The sequence below is a fragment of the Saccopteryx bilineata genome, chromosome 5, assembly GCF_036850765.1.
Source record: "Saccopteryx bilineata isolate mSacBil1 chromosome 5, mSacBil1_pri_phased_curated, whole genome shotgun sequence".
Lineage (NCBI taxonomy): Eukaryota > Metazoa > Chordata > Mammalia > Chiroptera > Emballonuridae > Saccopteryx > Saccopteryx bilineata.
The window spans coordinates 33512441-33520490 of NC_089494.1; the positions used below are offsets into that span (position 1 = coordinate 33512441).

Here is an 8050-nt window from a genome sequence, read left to right on the forward strand (position 1 = left end):
GAGTTGATTGCTTTGAGACTAGCAAGTAAAATAAAGAAAGCATATTGGGAGAGAAACTTGATTATATAGTGCTAGTTTCAGAAATTATCTTAATCATACAGAAATCTGTAAAAAAAAAAAAAGTTACAGGAGCTCCACCCAAACCTTTCTTCTCTAGAGTTAATATTATTCCTCAAGTTATTGTGTCTTTTTTCTGTGTATGTTCTTATACTATTATGTACCTTCATTAGATATATGTCTATAAATAAACAATGTATGCTATATTACTTTAAAATGTTACATAAAATGCTACATAAATGCACATAAATGTATATATCCTTTGGCAACTTGCTTTTTTCACTTGATATTATGTACTTGAGATATACCCATGTTGATGAGTACAGATCTAGTTCATTCATTTTTACCAGGGGATAGTATTCCATTGCATAAATAAACCATAGTTTATCTAATTTCCCTACTAAAGTACAGCTAAACTGTTCTACTTTATTGCCATTTTAAGAATTGCTATAATCATCTTTGCTACATGTTTATTTGGGCAATTGCCCCAAGTTCAGTTAAGAATTTGGCTCAACAAAAATTCAGGCGGTGGAAGGAAAGGACCCTAGAATAAAAGCTCAACCATTCTTAGGCCTAACCACCACCTTCCTAATGTGGAAGTCATGTAAACTGAAAAGCTGCACAATGACTCAGAAGAAAAACATTTAAATAATATGCGATAATTAAGGGAAATCTGAGTTGATCAATTTGTGGAATTATGGAGACTAGAGCTGATCTCTCTAAGCATTATTCACTGGCAGTCAACTGCAACTACCAAACTGCCCCAGTCTTTTTCTCACAGGAGTTGAAAGAATTGTCCTTTTCGAAAAAGAACTCTACAATAAACAACTACAAGAACCCAAAAAAGTACTTATTACCTCGCTGATTTAAATATTTTTGGTCTACCCATATGGATCAATTCATCCAGCTACTTGACCAATTGTTCACAGCTATTCCACCCATTGCATGATGCATGTAAACATCAAGACATAATGTAAAGACAGCACCATCACAATATAAAAAGAGAAACAGGAGATGGGGATAAGAAAATAAATGCAATACTAAATAGCACCACGTCATAGTTTGTTGCTATTTTATTTGTGGTTACCATGTATTTTCTTAAGGACTGATACCCTATAAAATCTACTACTCTCTCATTACTGATGACTGAATTGTTTGGTCATCAATAGAGGAGTTAAAGAAAAAAAAATGTTTAAAAAAACTCTACCAGAAAAATCTGTATCCTTAATACAGTTGAAATAAGTGGTAGGTTTAATTCCACAAAATTATAAAAACCGCTAAATGATTTAGAAGTTACTGAAATTCTCACAGCATTCCTCTGAGTGTCTGAGAAAGGGGTTCAAACACTACATCAAAGCAGGACTTCTTTTACACTAGCTCATAAACCACCACGTTTTACATTCTTTCCTGTTTTTCAACTCATAACTTACATAGTCTCATACTAACATAGAATTATAGAAGGTTTTTACAAGTCAGTCTTATCTTTGGAAATACTTTTAGAATGGACCAGCAATATTATATTAAACCAGGGGTTCCCAAACTGCGGCCCCCTGAGGCCATTTATCCGGCCCCCACCGCACTTCCAGAAGAGGCACCTCTTTCATTGGTGGTCAGTGAGAGGAGCATAGTTTCCATTGAAATATTGGTCAGTTTGTTGATTTAAATTTACTTGTTCTTTATTTTAAATATTGTATTTGTTCCCGTTTTGTTTTTTTACTTTAAAATAAGATATGTGCAGTGTGCATAGGGATTTATTCATAGTTTTTTTTATAGTCTGGCCCTCCAACGGTCTGAGGGACAGTGAACTGGCCCCCTGTGTAAAAAGTTTGGGGACCCCTGTATTAAACCCATGTTTTTTCATGAAAAGATAGATGATTAATAGTACTCTTTCCACCTAACTACACAAGAAACTAAAGTCAAGTGTAAGGGAAGTTCTTAACATACATCTTGCTTTTTTAACAGGCAAAATGTCCCAAGTGTTCCAAAAAAACAACCTAAATTGTGAAAGGCTGAGATTTGGATAGAAAAAAATCCAGTTGACATTGCTTAAATCTATTTTTTTAAATTATATAATGTCACTCAAATTGTCCCCCCAAAAAGCCTGCTTGGTAGTTTATTTTCTTCATAATTATCTTTTTAAATGTTAATATTGTGAAACAGCTTTGAACTTTTTTTTTGCTATAATTATGAACCTTGAATCTGTCACTAGTAGTTAAAACTTGCAAATTAAGTACAGTATTAAATTTAAACTAGGTATAGATTCCATCAGCATCTTTTCCACATCAAAATGCCCTTATGGAGGCCCTGGCTGGGTAGCTCAGTTGGCTAGAGCATTGTCCCCACATGACAAGGCCCTGGGTTCCATCCCAGGGCAGGGCACATACAGGAATCATCCAATGAATGTATAGATAAGTGAAATACATGTTTCTCTAAAAAATAAAATAAAATGAATACAATTTTAAAAAATTACAGTGGATAGAGCGTCAGACTGGGACACAGAGAACCCAGGTTTGAAACCCTGAGGTCGCTCGCTTGAGCACGGGCTCACCAGCTTGAGCAAGAGGTCGTTGGCTTGAGTAAGGGGTCACTCACTCTGCTATAGCCCCCCAGTCAAGGTACATATGAGAAAGCAATCAATGAACTAAGGAGACGCAATAAAGAATTGATGCTTCTCATCTCTCTCCCTTCCTGTCTATCTCTATCTGTCCCTTTCTGTCTCTGTCATACACACACACACACACACACACACACACACACACACACACAAATTTAATGCTCTTCTGATATACCAAAGTCAGTATAAACCACCCTGAAATCATATTTTCTCTAACTATAAGTCCATGTGTCATAAAATTATCTGGAAACTAGCCCTTGATTTTAAAAAGTGAATTATAGTTCTTACCTAAAACTATTCAGTTCTCTTTCTCGCCATTAAAAAAAAAATGTCAGTTTGGGTCATGATATAGGGAAATAAATTAATAAATTATAAAAATAGCTAATATGCATTGAATATCTACCAGGTACCAGGCACTGTAATAAATATGATACACAAAATGTTGTTATTATGAGGAAGGTACTTTTTTTTTTAGCACAATATTCTTTTTTTTTTATTATTCATTTTTAGAGAGGAGAGAGAGAGGGAGAGAGAGAAACAGAGAGCGAGAAGGGGGAAGGAGCTGGAAGCATCAACTTCCTTATGTGCCTTGACCAGGCAAACCCAGGGTTTCAAACCAGCGACCTCAGCATTTCCAGGTCGACGCTTTATCTACTGTGCCACCACAGGTCAGGCCGAGGAAGGTACTTTTATTACCAATTTAGAGATAAAGAAAACGAGGCAGAAAAGTAGCTTTCTCAATATATGTGGATGTATGTCCAGATCCAAATCCTCAGACCATAACCATTATGCTATATTAATAGAATTAAATGATTGCAAGTTACTGCAAAAGCAAATTTGTCACTGCTTTAAATTCTTTAAGTATTCATAAACTCAAAGGTCAAGCGACCACTCACCATTCATATTAATGATCAAATGAAAAAATACTGGACCAATAAGTTTGCTGAATGTTTATACCTGTTCAGAATATACGTCATACAACTGTAAAGCCTTTTAAAGAACATTCACAGCCACCAACAAATCGAAAAGGCAATAGATTAAGGAGATGCATTTATGTTCAAAAGTTATTTCCATCCTAAACCAGCACGAGAATACTGTACTTGTAATATGCTTCCTCAGCCAGAATGCTTTTCCCCTTCCCTCATCATAAAAGACCTACTACGCTGTAGTACTACCACACTTCTGCCAAACATCTATTTGTTTGTTCCAAAGTTGCCCTATTTGCCCAAAAGAGCGAACACCCGCGTCAAAACTATTTCCTCAAGGATACCCATGATTTTCCTGTCTTCTCATCTCAAAAGAGCTTACCACCCTTTGGGTAGATCACTTGACACACCAAAGGACTTGATTAAACTACTCACTCTTAATATCAAAATCATTTTCTTTCTCCGCAACCGCCTTTTCAAGCCACCAAAACCCTGGGTCCACTCTCCACTGCGACCTGCACGCATCCTGGGGCAAACCCGTCTGGTACACTCACCAAGGTTCGCGGCCAGGGACGCAGGTTTTTCTGCTCAGCACCTGGAGTGAGCTTTCAATAAATCCTCTTGAATGAATGGGTGGCAGGCAGCGTGGGTGGAGCCGGGAAGACCCCCGGGCTTGAAGGAATTTCACTCCGTTGAGACCGCTGCAGTGATGCCCCCGCTCCGGAGGGAGAAAAAGCAGCAGTGGTAAAACCCGGGGTCCGGGCGAAGGGGCGCCGTCGGTCGGATGCCGGCTTGGGAAAACGCGGGAACCGTCCCCGTGGGTCCCCGTAGCGCGCTCCAGGGCCTCGACCTGCGCCTCTAGCTCCCTCCCAGTCCCCGCCACCCGGACACTGGCGGCCCCGGCCGGTCAGCCCTCTGAAGCCTACTGCTGACCCAGTACGCACTCCGGGTCACCTGACGCTCCACCCACCGCTCCGCGGTATACAACCGGCGCGAGCTTGCAGCCCGGAGAGTCCGCGAGATCAGTTGATTCACGGGGGGCGGGGCCTCGAGCCCGAGCAGAGGGGCGAGGCGACGCGCGAGTGTCTGGGCGGGCGGCATTGCTCCTGAAGTAGGTGGGGTTAGATGTCGACGGTGTCCGGTAAGGGCCAAAATTACCCAACAGGCGTTGCTTACTCCGGGTAAAATCCTCGGAGGTACTGCCCCTCCTTTAGGTTTGGGCGGAGCCACGGGTCCTGAGGTACACTGAACATTGACATGCAGTCGCTGGGGGCTTAACCCCACCTCTTTGCTTCCTTGGCAACCGTTGGTGGTGAGAGAGGTTTGGTAGCTGCAGTCATTTTGTTAGCACCTCAAACAATAAGAGTCAGAAGGCCAAGTTTGCTACTCTTTGCAGCGAAAAGACCAAATAGCTCCAAAGTGCTTCTATGGACTGTCCCCTAACGGTGGTCGCTTCCCGCCCCCGTGAAAGACATCGCCTAGAGGAGCGGGTTGGCCCTAATGTCCACACAGTTTTCTCTACTTAGTTGCCTCAAAGGATGGAGTTGGGTAGGAGGAAATGAATCGGCCTCTCCTAAGATTCCCACAAGACTCTCCATTCCCCAATAGGAGTAAAACCAGTTTGCTAGCTCAGTCCACAGTTTCAGGACAGTCAGTTTTCTGTGACTACAGCCACACTCGGACTCAGCTCTCAATTCCTCTCAAGATTTTCCCGAGCCCCGCCGCCGCTTGTGGCACACAGTGGGTGCCAACTCTCTGCTGCCAGGCAGTGTGCCATCGCTGAATCTGCAAACCTGTATTCAGACCACCTACGACAGATGTGCAGTCAGGGTCTGAAGCTCCTGGCATAAATGGTCTCTCACATTCACTAACCCTCAACTCAGTTGTCTCCTCGATCCTTCACCCACCTGCGAAACTGTTGGTCTACGACAATTCAAGCAACATTGTTCACCCTGCACCAGTGCTGGGAAATCACATAACCCTGAGAATTGGCACCAGTCCAAACCTAAGGCATCCAACTTCAGTCGGGACTTCCATGGGACCAGGTGATTTGCCAGGCCTAAAGCAGTCTTTTACAAATTGCTACTCAGAATGTCCCATATTACCAGTCCCCTGATATTCCCAACCCTTACTCTCTTGACTTCTTACTGAATTCTACCACCCCTTCCCTTTGGTAAAAATGAAAAACTGTCTCCTACGTTTCTGAGAAAAATGAGACCACTGAGAAGGACTTGTTTTAAATCCCACCAGTCATTATTACAGAACCTGCAGCCCTTCCTTTCCTTCTCCTTAGATGGGGTGTTCTGTCCTCTCAGGGTTAATCCCTTCACCTGAACCAGGATTCCTTCCAATCCTTTTATAGACTTTGCTCCATTATTATCCCTTCTCTTTTCAATCTGCCACGAACCTGCGCGGCTAGTAAATCTGGGTCCTGAGAGAGAGGATGCAAAATTAAGAAAACAAACTCACGGAGAAAAGAGGATGGGATCGGGAGGCCTCTTCAATGCTGATAGCAATATCAGAAAGAGAGAGAGAGCCCCCAGTCTTTGCTTTATTATATAGCATACCAGGCGTCCCCAAACTATGGCCTGCGGGCCGCATGCAGCCCCCTGAGGCCATTTTTTCCCCCAACCCCCACCCCCATTCCCACCCCCGCCCCCGCCACACACCGGAAGGGGCACCTCTTTCATTGGTGCTCAGTGAGAGGAGCACTGTATGTGGCGGCCCTCCAACCGTCTAAGGGACAGTGAACTGGCCCCCTGTGTAAAAAGTTTGGGGACCCCTGGCATAGACAATTATAGCCTTTAATCCAATATACAAATAGGGAAGTCTCTGATACAAAGCCACTCATCTGATGCATAAATTGGATTCCTCATAAGAGTGCACCACCCTACATCATGCAACAACAGTCAAGAGCAGGGGTCCCCAAACTTTTTACACAGGGGGCCAGTTCGCTGTTCCTCAGATCGTTCGAGGGCCGGACTATAAAAAAAACTAAGAACAAATCCCTGTGCACACTACACGTATCTTATTTTAAAGTAAAAAAACAAAATGGGAACAAATACAATATTTAAAATAAAGAACAAGTAAATTTAAATCAACAAACTGACCAGTATTTCAATGGGAACTATGGGCCTGCTTTTGGCTAATGAGATGGTCAATGTGCTCCTCTCACTGACCACCAATGAAAGAGGTGCCCCTTCCGGAAGTGCGACGGGGCCAGATAAATGGCCTCCGGGGGCCGTAGTTTGGGGACCCCTGGTTAAGAGTGTGGAGGAAAGCTTAGTGTTGAAAAGATCTTAGTATTTAAAGAGTGGGAAAGGCTCAGTCCCAAATCAAGCCTTAGTCTACAACACCCCGCCAGCCCACAGCCCGTCTCCCACATATGTCCCTAATTTATATTTTTTAAATTTAGCTCATGTGCTGAGATTTGCATTCATCTGATTTCCCAGATTCTAATACAGAGGCAGATAGGAAAAATACAGAATGAACAGAAAATTAGCATAGCCAATGTTAACAGATACCGAAACAAGTGTCTTAGTACATTACAGGGATTAAAGCCTTTAAGCAAATTCTTAGCCAATATAACAGGATCTATAATAGAGTCTTTGCTGTTTTGAATGTCCTTAACATGTTCACCAAGTCCATGCTGACACCGGGAAAAATGGGAACCGGAGGCGGCAGCACCCGCAGTAGGGGACAGAGCCGCTGAGGGGCGGGGCGGGCCATTGTGACCACGTTCCTTCACTGGGAGGCGGGCGGTGGAGAGAACTCTGGGCGTGATTCGTCCCTCGTGACCAAGTGACTGTAGAACGCGTTTCGGTTGGCGGGTGCCAGTTAGGACGGTTGCAAACACGTTAGAGGCGGCTGCGGAAGGAGGAGGAGCTTTGGCTGAGCTTGGCCAGTGTAACTTCCTTTATCTAGTCCCCACCCCTTTTAAACACTAGTAGTCTAACCATCTCCCTGTAGCGGAGCAGTGGCAGCAGCTGCGGGGCCTGTGGCCGGCGGGCCAGGCCGGCGGCCCTGCTGCAGGGCGAACAGTGGACAATGTCACCCCCGTTCTCGGCTCCACATCGTAGCCCCCAGGGCGAGCGAAGGCAGGGACAGGGCAGTGAGTGTAAGACTGAAGCCCTACGGGTAAAGCCCTGTCTGTCCTGCTGCCGGAACCCTCAAGGCAGCCCAAGGAGGGCCGGCATGCAGCGGCAGAGGCTGATGAAATGTATGAGGCGGTGGCAGTAACACCTAAGCCCGCTGTCCCGGAGCCCGCTGTCCCGGAGCCCGCTACCCTGAACGGTAAGAAGACGGCGATGGGCGCTCTCGGGCGTACCTCTGGCTTCCCCGGCCCCCGCGGTCCCCGGGGAGGGCGCACCCCCTGGGCTCCTTCCTGCCCGGAGCAGGCTGTCCCAGGGCTGGACAGCGGGCAAGAAGGCTGGCTCTGCCTGGCGTCCCCACC

The 8050-nt window shown here is 44.7% G+C and overlaps 1 protein-coding gene across 5 annotated transcripts in view; it reads right to left on the reverse strand.

Annotated features, from left to right (window-relative positions):
• ALS2 (alsin Rho guanine nucleotide exchange factor ALS2) overlaps positions 1-4617 on the reverse strand; it is an 84585-nt gene extending 79968 nt beyond the window's left edge. For 3 of the 5 annotated variants that reach the window (XM_066278919.1, XM_066278921.1, XM_066278920.1), the window contains exon 1: positions 4152-4616. The gene's annotated coding sequence lies outside the window, so the exon portion shown is untranslated. Of the gene's footprint in view, positions 1-4151 lie in introns of all 5 variants that reach the window. The other 2 variants (XM_066278922.1, XM_066278923.1) reach the window with 1 other exon arrangement.
• Between the last annotated feature and the right edge of the window lie 3433 nt (positions 4618-8050).